Raw genomic sequence first — 13,202 nt, forward strand, 5'->3', positions numbered from 1 at the left:
ACTGCTCCACAGTGAAATGTGAAGAAAGAGAGAGGGAGTGAAAGAGAGGGAGAGAGGGAGGGAGAGAGGGAGAGGGGAATCATTGCAACCTCTTTTGGGGTGGAGCTTTAAATATTACCACTGGTCCCCAAAGAAAGAAAAAAATACTCAGAAATTAAAGGAGTAGGTACTGAGAGACTGTGATTCAAGCACCATTCATTAACCGACTGGGAGTTACTATATTACTGAAGCATTAGGTGATGATGGGTTAGTGAGTAGGTAGGGGAGAAGGGGTAATTTGTCACACAGGTAGGTTGGCACAATTGTTATATCTCGGAACCAGAAGGCACTGTCTGTTAAATGTTGGTATGTAAATATCCACAACTGGGATCAGAGGTCACCTACATAGTCTTCCTTGGAGTTAGACTGCTGCATTTGAGGTGAGAGGACTGTTAGTGTTTTTCATGTCAAATAGAAAATATTTAGCTCCTCAGTATTTTTCTTCTAGGCTTTTACACAATGGGTTTATAACAAAACACTTGTTACCCTAAAAAAGTGTGAAGGGTAAGCTATAGTTTGGATTGTTTTTAGCAAGCTAATTAGTTGTCAGATGGTTGTTGGCCGTGATGCTAGCAATACATTCCAGTTGGGGTTGGTTGTCACATTTTTTGGGGGGTTGGTTGTCAAATGTTATCCAAAGGGTGCAGCCAGGAAAAACCCAATAACAAAAGAAAATGTCAAGCTGTATCCTCACTGACACCCCAGAGAAGGAGAGAATTAAGCAGGAAAGGCAGCTAGCATGCAAAAGAGAAAAAGGGCAACAAAATCAAAACGACCCAGTGCATCCCAAACTAGACCAGTTGCCAAGGCTACTGCACCCCAGTGCACTCCACCCCAGCTGGGGAAGAAGAAACAGAAGAGAAAGAGACAGGAGGAGGAATCTTCATCAGATGAAGAGGATAGTTTGTGTTTGGTTAGTATGGAAACGTTCTCCAATAGCCGTTCAGGGGAGGTAAGGGAGAAGTGTTGTATGTGCAACCTGTGGGCACACAATCTCTGCTTAGTTAGAGTGAGCAGACCCTACATTTGCCATCACTGTAACTCAGATAGTGAATGTGTGTATCGTGGTTGAGTAGGCTATTATTGTTAGACCTATTTGTTCTTTATGTTGTTACATACAGTAGGCTGGTCTTAATATGGATTTCCTTTTTGTTAATTCCTTGCTCATTTTGTGTTAAGATGCATAAAGTTATGTAGGTCTATTTTTCAACTTGACAATGAAATTAAACTTTCAAATGTAGTTCTGCTTTGTTGCCTTAATTTTAAGATTTTTCCCATAAAGAGAACATTGTGACAAACAACCCCATAGTGTGTGACAACCGACCCCTTGATGGGGTTGGTTGTCACAATGTGTTAGAGTGTCTTTGATGGTAAATTTCTTCTTTATTACAATAAGTTAGAAAAAGTGAGGGGTTCACATTGCAAGCCAACACCTTAAGCTTCAATTTAATGTAGGAATGACTATTGAAAGATGTTTAGGTGATGAGCAATTCTCACTAGAGTAAAAAGTGTGCCTACTTACCCCGGTCTCCCCTACTGACAAACTGATTCAAGCACTGTTTAATTACTGGTAAACAGACTGGGGGATACTGTATTAATGAAGTATTAGGTAATAGTAAGTTAATGAGTAGGCTGATTCACTAACGGTACATACATGGTCAAGTAAGCATTTGTTAATGAGTATGATGCATTGCTTTACTTGAAGGTACACAAACTGCTTCACTAACGGTAAGTAATGGTTAAGTAATCATTAGTCAATGAGTAACATCTCATTAATAATCGATCCAATGTGGGACCTAAGCCATCTTTAAACAGCGGCTGAAACCAAGGGTGGCAAATTTAAGGCGAACCCTGCAGCAGCCGATAAACCTTCAGCATTACTAGTGCTACAGAGTAAACATTGGATGTGAATGTATATGTTGTGAATATCATTACAAAATAAGATAATCATCCCGTGTCTGGCTTGACATTTTATTAACTAATTGTGAAATCTAAGGGAACAAAAACTACCTTATTAACTCATTATTAACTTAACATTACCTAATGCTTCATTAATACTGTATCTCCCAGTCTGTTTACCAGTAACTAACAGTGCTTGAATCAGTTTCTCAGTACCTTCTCATTAACCTATCATTACCTAATGCTTCATTAATACAGTAACTCCCAGTCCGTTTAACTAATCATTAGTGCTTGAATCACAGTCTCTCGGTATCTACTCATTAACTAACCATGCGTTCCTCATTAACTACTCGCCTTTTGTGTATCGTAAAGTGTTACCGGAAATTGTTCTAAATGTTCAATCTGCTATACGTGTAAATGTGAATGTGATGATTCTGACTACATTTTCAAAACACAAGAAAAAATCCTCTCAGCGTGCAGCAAGTTTCCGATTGTGTTCTGACATACTCTACATGTCAAGACAGAATTCACTGTGACTAAACCTGGAAGGCCCACAGACATCCATCTATCAGCCCTGTCTCTCATCACGCAAACGTTGGTTGGAGTTCATCCTGCTATCATGGCAGTCTGGCTGGCAAGCAATACAGTATTTGATTATTGTGTATGTCTCTTCAGGTTGTGTGTGTGTGTGTGTGTGTGTGTGTGTGTGTGTGTGTGTGTGTGTGTGTGTGTGTGTGTGTGTGTGTGTGGGGCTCACAGTAGGGAAAGAGGGCCCCACATTTGAAGATGTGTTACCTGCCAAAGGCAACACAACTTGGACAAAGAGAGTTTTTCTCTCTGTGAAAATAAATTTTTCACGTGGCACAGAGGCAGCTCACCGTGCCAGCTGCTGGATTAATGTACTGGATACTTACTGGCTGCTACTTGATCCCAGCACTTCATTTCTTTACGAGGATCCAATCACAGCAACATGTATAGCTGCTTTAAAGGTTCAGTTAGTGGAATGGTCAGTTTAGCTAACTTCCTGCCAGTGACTGCAGTTAGCAGTCCCCTCCCTCATCCCCACGTCACCACATTAATGCACTGCGGTCTTCAAGCAGCGAGTTATCTAGCATCATCTCATATCCTTAAGTGTGATAAAACATGATAAAAACCATCAAAACAGACATTGGAAAAGATTTTTACCTGCTCCGCCATTGTAGGCGCATACACTTTCACCCATCTGTTGCTCTGCACGTGCACCGGCAGTGAGACGGGTGCCGGTTTGTAGCGTTTTCTCTTCTGATTGGTTATCAGTAGTGGGATCCCTGAAAAGTTTATTTGCCGATTACATGCAGAGCGAGTGACTGAGAGAACGGCTTTATGAAACGTGCACACTATACAAGTGATCACTGTATGAATAAAGAGCGATTTAACACTTATATTAACATAAATAAATCGCTTACTTCACCTTTAAATGGACACCTCCTTGTCTGTGAGAGCAAGAGTCAGGATAATTCAAGTCAGAATATGCTGTATCAATGGCCTGGGATTTATTTCTGAGCAAACGGGGATCAAACAATCCATGACCTTTAATGACCTCTATTGGCATGAGGGGTGAACTGCAACATGCCATGTCACAACCTTCAATAACTGTTGAGTACTGTGCATCCCCAGTTTTTGTTCAAGATATTCTTCAGCTACATTCACAGTTCCAAACAGTAAGGTCACATTGTTATAGAGTTAAAGCTGGGGTATATGATTTGGGGAGAAAATGGCAGTTGGGATAGAGATTTGAATCCAAATACCTCAACCGCTCCACTTGTTCTCTTTGGTCCCTCCCCTATGGTCCCTCCCTGACACACTCTACACCAACAAAGTCGTGCCAAAGTGAATGGACAGTCCCAACAGCCAATAAGAACAGCGAATCGCTCTGATTGGTCAAAGTGTCAGCTCATGTTAACTTTGACCAATCAGAAATCACATACCCCAGCTTTAACATGTATTAGAGACAATTCTGAAAATAAGTCTGGTTATTATATACTGTATATTAGAATTTAAACAGCAGAAAACCAACTCTTGCGTTTTGGTTCTTAGACTTGAGAGCCAGCTGGTGAAGTGGTTGTTGATTTTGCATTGATACAGGTAAATCCCATTGAGACCGGAGACTCTTTTGCAAGGGAGATCTGTTCCCATTTACACGTTGCCATTCACACACCGATAGCAGGCTTACTATCGACATTCACACGTGGCAAGGTGGGTGAAGTGTCTTGCCCAAGGACACAACAACCATGACACAAGTGGCAGGGCGGGAACCGAACTGCCAACCCTTGGATCATTGGCCAACCCGCTCTGTCACCTTAGCCGCAGTCGCCCCTTTAGCAGTCATATGCTAAAGGACAGTACATGACAAATAGTTAGAGATATCCTCTTAAGCAAGGTGTCATGGTTGTCTTATTTGCTGCATGGTAAAAGATGAAAAAGAGTAGCTTACATTAGTGCTTTCAAGAGCTTGTGGGAAAGTCTTAGAGTCAGGAAAACGGTATATTAAATGGAACTCTGCAATAAACAATGTGTTGACATCAAATATTCAAATGACTATGTGTGAAGGTGCACTCATGGTTACAAAGTTACATAGCTACTAATTTAGTTTAGTGTTAGTGTAGAGACCAAACCATAAGAAAAGAAGTAGAATTTTTAGACTTACAGTACATTTGTCAGGTAGCCAGGTTGTCAGAGATATGCTCCATATGAATGATAGTATTGTGCTGCATCTGTGTCCTTCAATGTGTAAATATTCTAGTTAACACTCACCATAGCCACTATATAAATGTGATGTCAATGTTGTAGTAACAACATGTGGTATACTGTATGTAATGGACAAATACAACTTTGAAGTGAATGTTAATCTACAGCATGTAAAAACATATTTTATATTAGTCCTCTGATGTCCACAATCAAATGACAAATTAACTTTTATTTCTTTCAACAATGCAATACACTTCTATCTCTTCACTTCTAAAAAAAAAAGTTTCTTTTTTCTATGGCACCAGCCATTTTACCAAACTTTTGTACCATCCATTCCTGCATTTTGTCTCAACATCCTGAAGTATGTCAATACTGTTTGTTTTACCTTATTTTCAAAGACCAAACAAAAGGGGGGCGGGGGGGGGGGGATTTAACATGGGTGCCCTTTACTTATTTGGCTCAAAACTATGAAAAAAGAGCATTTTCCTAACTACGAGGAGCACGCTGAAAACGTGCTGTGCTACTGACATCTGAAGGCTAATCAGAAAAGCATGAGAATAGAAGCCCACTGTAACACCTATTCCAGCGTTTCGCCAATTACTTGGCTATGTGGATGCTTGTAAAGTTTAAAGGGTCTCCTTTCACAACGGCCCACTTGCCAGCCATGTGTTTTTTTCTTTTTTCTTTATGTCTTTTCAGAGCCAGAATTACAACCCAACCCCCCCACCCCACGCACACACACACAGGGCCGTCTGCATTATGTCAGAGTAAAGGTGATAAGAGACATAACACACACCAACCAGGAGTGTCTGCATGATGTCTGGAGCCCTGAAAGATGGTGGAAAGTGCACTCAGTCTTCCCTCCACACACACACACACACACACACACACACACACACACACACACACACACACACACACACACACACACACACACACACACACACACACACACACACACACACACACACACACACACACACACACACACGCACACGCACAAGGCCACCTACACACACAGGAAGCCACATGATTACCACAATTAAAACAACAGCGTGGTTGCTAATGTGGGCCTCATTTAAAAACGTTATGCATCTACAGTGCTGCTTGAAAGTTTGTGAACCCCTTGAGACTTTTGGAATTGTATTTATTTCAACCATTATTAATTCATTTTTATCAATACCAGTATTTTTATATGAAATAACAGATGTTAGTTTATCAATTCATAATTTTTCTTTTCCAGAAATCAATTGTTAAAACAGATAAAACAAATTATTTGACAAATGTTGTATGTGCAAAAGTTTGTGAACCCTAAGCTGCATTGCTTAAATCGAGCAAGGTAAACACAATCAGGTGGGCCAAACTGATTGATGAAATAGACCAATGTAATGAGAGATCTTTAGGGAAGAAATTGGGCGGCACTAGATAAAACAAAGATAAAACCAAGTCAGTTTAGGCCCACCAAACTGAACCCATACAGGTCAGACATGCTCAAAGGGGAAACAATCTCAGAGGATCTCAGGAATAGAGTTTTGATGTTGCACATTTGTCTGGGGACAGCTATAAATTCATATAAAAAAAATTGAGCTCCATCGGTCCACCGTGAGGCAAATCACAAATGGAGAGCTTTAAGAATGACTTAACATCTGCCTAGAAGTGGACTTCCTTCAAAAATATCCTCAAGCGCCACAAGAAAAGTGATTTTTCAGGTAAAAGCCAACCCAAACATTACATCTGGAGATTTGCAGACCATTTGCCACCACCATTCTTTACTTGGGAGAAGGTTTTCTTGGTGGTAGGCAGAGTTGCGTTTTTGCCTAAACATGGCGGTTTTGGTTATGACCAAACAGTTCAATTTTGGACTAATCTGTCCACAGAATAAGACTTCAGGTATCTCCAGGCGCTCTCTGGCAAAGTTGTGACAAGCACTTTTGTTCTTTTTGAGAGAAGAGGCTTCTTCAGCAACCCTCCCTTGAAAGCCATGTTGACTGAGTTTTCTTCTTATTGTGGAACCATGCTCATCTGTCCCATATGCTGCAAGAGAGGTCTGCAAATCACTACATGTAATGTTTGGGTTGGCTTTTAACTAAAAAAATGACTTTTCTTGTGGTGCTTATGGATATTTTTGAAGGAAGTCTACTCACAACAAATGTGCAGCATCATAACTCTATTCCTGAGATCCTCTGAGATTTTCTTCCCTTTGAGCATGTCTGACCTGAATGGGTTCACTTTGGTGAGCCTAAACTGACCTGGTTTGATCTCTGTTTTATCTAGTGCCGCCCAATTTCTTACCTAAAGATTTCTCATTACATTGGTCCATTTCATCACTCAATTTTGCCCATCTGATTGTGTTTACCTTGCTCGATTTAAGCAATGCAGCTCAGGGTTCACAAACTTTTGCACATACAACAGTTGTTAAATAATTTGTTTTATCTGTTTTAACAATTGATTTCTGGAAAAGAAAAATGTTGTATTGATGAACAAACATCTGTTATTTCATATAAAAAATACTGGTATTGATAAAAATTAATTAATAATGGTTAAAATAAATACAATTCCAAAAGGCTCAAGGGGTTCACAAACTTTCAAGCAGCACTGTATGTTCGCCAAGGGAAGGGACCAATGTAAATAAATGAATGCTTACACTTTAGAGATATACAGTATATCACAAAAGTGAGTACACCCCTCACATTTCTTCAAATATTTCATTATATCTTTTCATGGGACAACACTGAATAAATGACACTTTGATACAATATAAAGTAGTCAGTGTACAGCTTATATAACAGTGTAAATTTACTGTCCCCTCAAAATAACTCGACACACAGACATTAATGTCTAAACTGTCGGTTACAAAAGTGAGTACACCCCTGAGTTAAAATGTCCAAATTGGGCCCAAAGTGTCAATATTTTGGGTGGCCACCATTATTTTCCAGCACTGCCTTAACCCTCTTGGGCATGGAGTTCACCAGAGCTTCACAGGTTGCCACCGGAACTCTCTTCCCCTCATTCATGACGACATCACGGAGCTGGTGGATATTGGAGACCTTGCGCTCCTCCATCTCCTGTTTTAAGAAGCCCCAAAGATGCTCAATAGGGTTTAGGTCTGGGGACATGCTTGGCCAGGCCATAACCTTTACCCTCAGCTTCTTTAGCAAGGCAGTGGTCATCTTGGAGGTGTGTTTGGGGTCGTTATCATGTTGCAGTACTGCCCTGCAGCCCAGTTTATGAAGGGAGGGGATCATGCTCTGCTTCAGTATGTCACAGTACATGTTAGCATTTAATGAACTGTAGATCCCCAGTGCTGGCAGCACTCATGCAGCCCCAGACCATGACACTCCAACTACCATGCTTGACTATAGGCAAGATACACTTGTCTTTGTACTCCTCACCTGGTTGCCACCACACATACTTGACACCATCTGAACCAAATAAGTTTATCTTGGTCTCATCAGACCACAGGACATGGTTGCAGTGATCCATGTCCGTAGTGTGCTTGTCTTCAGCAAACTGTTTGTGGGGTTTCTTTTGCATCATCTTTAGAATAGGCTTCCTTCTGGGACAACAGCCATGCAGACCAGTATGATGCAGAGTGTGGCGTATGGTCTGAGTACTGACAGGCTGACCCCCCACCACTTCAAGCCCTGCAGTAATGCTGGCAGCACTCATACGTCTATTTTCCAAAACCAACCTCTTGGTGTGACGCTGAAAATGTGCACTCAACCGTCTTAAACTGGGCCGCAGGGCAGTATGGCAACATGATAACGACCCCAAACACACCTCCAAGATGACCAGTGGCTTGCTAAAGAAGCTGAGGGTAAAGGTGATGGACAGCCCAGCATGTCTCCAGCCATAAACCCTATTGAGCATCTTTGGGGCTTCTTAAAACGGGAGATGGAGGAGCGCAAGGTCTCTAATATCGACCAGCTCCGTGATGTCGTCATGAATGGGTGGAAGAGGATTCCAGTGGGAACCTGTGAAGCTCTGGTGAACTCCATGCCCAAGAGGGTTTAGGTAGTGCTGGAAAATAATGGTGGCCACACAAAATATTGACACTTTGGGCCCAATTTGGAAAAATTTTCTTAGGGGTGTACTCACTTTTGTTGCCTTCAGTTTAGACATTAATGGCTGTGTGTCGAGTTATTTTGAGGCGACAGTAAATTTACACTGTTATACAAGCTGTACACTGACTACTTTACATTATATCAAAGTGTAATTTCTTCAGTGTTGTCCCATGGAAAGATATAATGAAATATTTGAAGAAATGTGAGGGGTGTACTCACTTATGTGAGATACTGTATGTTCAAGCTCATGTTCAGGTAGTTTATTGTCATTATATGCCAGATTGGTTTAATCCACCCTGTGTCTACCTAGCGATGGCTTAAATGTAACCGACATTCCTTTATATGAAAAAGTTTAAAGCACAGACAGTGTTGTTGTAATTACTCAGAATTCCTCATGGGGGTGACAGAATTTACGCACTATAGCTTTAAGACATTTAAAACATTTTTTACATGCTAATGGTATTGTAAAAGGAACTTTACCTGTCTTCAGTTGGTCTACTGAGTATCAACCTACAGAATAGCAATTTATTTTTTTTATTAACAGTTTTTAACACTGGTTCATGTATGGTATAGTAGGTCTTCCCTAATCAGAGTAGCCTCCTATGTTGTGAGGGGGCTACTCTGGAAAGAGCACAAGGCCATTGTGGATGAAGAAACAAGTGCTTTTGGAGTTTTCTTGTAAGCAAACAAACGTTATGTTTATATTTAGTGTCACACCTAAACAGGGAACCACTCATAGAAGAGAAAGGCGCAAGGCGCTACCAGAGTTCAAAAACCATACTGAGAATGATTCACGATTAACATTATGACATCATGAATTGGTTGAAATTAGTCAAAGTCAAAGTCGAAATTATTTCTATAGCACATTTAAAAACAACATCAGTTGACCAAAGTGCTGAACAAAATAACATATAAGATACAAGAAACAAAAGTGAGTCTTCAGCAATATATTAAACTGTTCAACTTTACAGGGATCCAGGTTCTATTCATTCACACACAGTCATACTAATGAGCATATTTGAACTTTCACGATCATTAACCTCATTTACCACCAGCGACAGATAGCTGTTTTTGGGAAAAGGCTTTAAACCCCCCACTGTAACTGTCCAGCAACAAATGCCAGCCAGACACACCCTGCGCTCCGAATCGCATACTCTTTCTTTTTTCTATTCTACATACTACATCCATCGATAAAAATAATCTAGTTAGGATGCAGTAGGCATACTATTGGGACATACTTTTACTTATTTATTTCATCATAGCATTGCGCCTTGATCTTGCCTCTTGCTTTTATATCCGTCACATTCCTGTTTGTTTTCATATGGAGGCTCTGTCGATGTGACGTCACTTCAGGTTCGCACTGGATTAAGGGTCAGAATCGACCAGATAGGATGCTGTTTTCAACACTAAAAATCTTGGCCAGATATAGTAGCCATCCGGGTCTTTCTAACCATCCTAAATCTGGCCACAAGAATCGGGACATCCTAAATCTTTTTTCTACCATACTAAATAGTAGAAAGTGTGTGATTCGGAACGCAGGGACCGTTAGTGTTTATAGCTGGCGAACAGAAGGGCAGCACCTCTAATCTTCCTGCGTATCGGAGAAGTGGAAAAGGAATATTGTTACAGGGGTAAATCAAGACGAATGATTTCCCCTCTTCTTTTTCCACACTAAGTCCCTCATTCATTCGTGGTTGTTCCACACGATTCAAAACCTGTGCTATCTCTCACTGAAAGCTTATGATCCACGTTGACTGTTGAGGTCTGAGCGAACAGTAATTTGCATTTTAAGTGTTGAACTGCAGTACGAAAAAATACATCCATTTTGCATAGGCCTGTGGATACACCCTTGAAAGTCCCGAGGGGGCTAGGAGTGTGACCAATCAGTGGTTGAAATCTATAGCTCTCCCGGCTGTGAGGGAATTTTGGGTCTTTAGTTGTAATATTAATGGGAAAGATTGAGAGGTCATATATGCCAATCTTGTGTGTCTGTCTGTCTCTCAGACTCTAGGTCAGCCTTGGAGCCTGTTAGGAGACACTTAGGTCAGTTGTATAGATAAAGTCTCATCTCCTTAGACTCTAGAATGTTATGTTTCAATGTGTTCAGCTCTGAACCAAAACATTGGTACGCTTGGTGCCCGAGCCGGGGAGGTGATAGAGATAGCGCGAGGTTAAAACACAGCTCTAAGCATGAGTTTGTCAGAATTGAAGTGCAAGTCACGAGAGTTGCAGTCCGGTTCTCCTTGGCCAAGTCTGTAATAAATATTGCTTCATAATTCATCCAAGTCTCCTGAAATATTCTTCCACCTGAGTTGACCTCCAACCTTAAACAGAACTTCCATCACACCGGCGAAACCTTATCCATGTGTATCTGTCATTCACCTTGTCAACACAACACTATACTTGTTAATGGAGCCGAGCTAATACAGCAGTTAGGCCCTGCAGTAAACCTAGTACACGCCTATTCCCCGGATGGGGGGGCCACGGGGAAAATAAACTCACACTGAAACAAACAAGCAGAGCAGCACAAGGCCTAGCGAACAGAGGAAGTGGCTTAGAACGATGACGTCGAAGTCTCGCTCCAGTTTCAGTTGAATGCTGCGTTCCTTTATACTCGGAACTCGGAGATTTCCGACTTGGTAGTTCCGAGTTCCGACCTGTCTGTGTTCCAGTGCATCTGCTCGCAAAAGTATGGACGCCTAAAACCTTTCTCGTCCAAACAACTAAACGTTAGGCTCTAGCACGTTACCGTTGCCAGGTACCGGTAGATCCATAGACTACAATATGTAGTGAAGTCGGAAATTTCCGAGTTTCCAGTACAACTGGAACGCACCGTCAGAAGCCGGATCATGATACGTCCCGGCCAAACGTTTTTCGGTTGGTTGGCTAATCCAGAGTGACACTGAGCAGATCCAATAGTTTTAAACTTCAACAGACACCCACCTCCAAGTGAGTGAACGTTTGTCAATAGAGCAGTTCCAGACCTTCTGTACAAATGAAATGAAGTAAGATTGTCTGGTTGGACCAGGCTAGTGCCACTCTGGATCATCCAACCAATGGTTTGGTCGTGGCGTATGTCATGAGCCGGCTTCTGACGGTGCGTTCCAGTTGTACTGGGAACTCGGAAATTTCCGACTTCACTACATATTGTAGTCTATGGATCTACCGGTACCTGGCAACATTAACGTGCTAGAGCCTAACGTTTAGTTATTTGGATGAGAAAGGTTGTAGGCGTCCATTCTTTCGTGAGCAGATGCACTGGAACACAGACAGGTCGGAACTCGGAACTACCAAGTCAGAAATCTCCGAGTTCCGAGTATAAAGGAACGCAGCATTCAACTGAAACTGGAGCGCGACTTCAACGTCATCGTTCTTAGCCACTCACCCTGTTCGCTGATTGGACGGCTTGAGATTTTCCTGAGCTAAAAATCAGAAATTCGCCGCAGCCCCAGACTACTGAAGGGAAAATGAAATTTGAGCGGAAGTAGGTAGGCGGAGCCAGGCTACTGAGTCTTGTGTGCGTCATTGCCCTTGCACTGACTTCTCAGTGTGTATTCCCACAGGTCGCCTGAAAAATAGTCCACTAGAAGTGTCAACTGTAATGTCTGGTTCTGCCTTAGTCACTGGCACGTTTTCACTGCAACATTAAGCATGAAGCCAAGAGCAAGAATGTTTTTGTAGGAACAAAGAAATGCAGCATACAAACTTCATCATTGTTTGATAAGAAGTGCCAAGGAACTGTAAAAAATCCTAGACCTCTGTTATCGACTGGCTACCATGCCTACACCCACCTGAAAAGGCTTTCCTGAAAGATAACAGCTATTGATTGTGGTAAATATCTTGTGTAGGAAAATGTTCTTTTCTGTTTTATTGAACAAAACAACAGCTGTAAATCAGAGGCCATGTACGTGGTCACAGAAAAAAACAACGTTTCTAGTTAATCTCATGCTCTTCTTCCAAGAATCAGGGGCGAAGGAGGGGTGAAGTCAGGCCATGTATTTCACTAAGTCCCTGTGTCATATCTGTGACTTCACATAACTACACAGTGAGTCTTGAAAAGCTACTTGTATAAATAAGTCAGTTAGCAGCAATGAACTCAGTTTTAACCCTCACATGTTTTCAGAAGTCTGGTGTTAGGAATAAGTGCATAAAGCATGGCAGAGTTGTCTTAAAATGATGCAGAATCCATAGATTGTCCCCGTTAGGTCTGGCTGCACCACAATAAGCATCCACTATGACACCCTGCATGCTGTTTGGAATGAGTGTTCAAAATGAGGGGAAGCGACTCCAGGCTCAGCAGGTTTCTATACACAAGCAGACCTTTCTGCCTTAAACTCCTCCTCATAGTCAACCAGCAAATGTGTCAGACACTGCATTCCAAATCACATCCTTTTTCTTTTTACTACACTACATACTAAAGTACAGAAGAGTTTTAGAGCCACAGGAGAGAAAAAAAAAATCAGATAGTTTTTT

This window comes from Ammodytes marinus, assembly GCF_949987685.1.
Source record: "Ammodytes marinus genome assembly, chromosome: 4".
Lineage (NCBI taxonomy): Eukaryota > Metazoa > Chordata > Actinopteri > Uranoscopiformes > Ammodytidae > Ammodytes > Ammodytes marinus.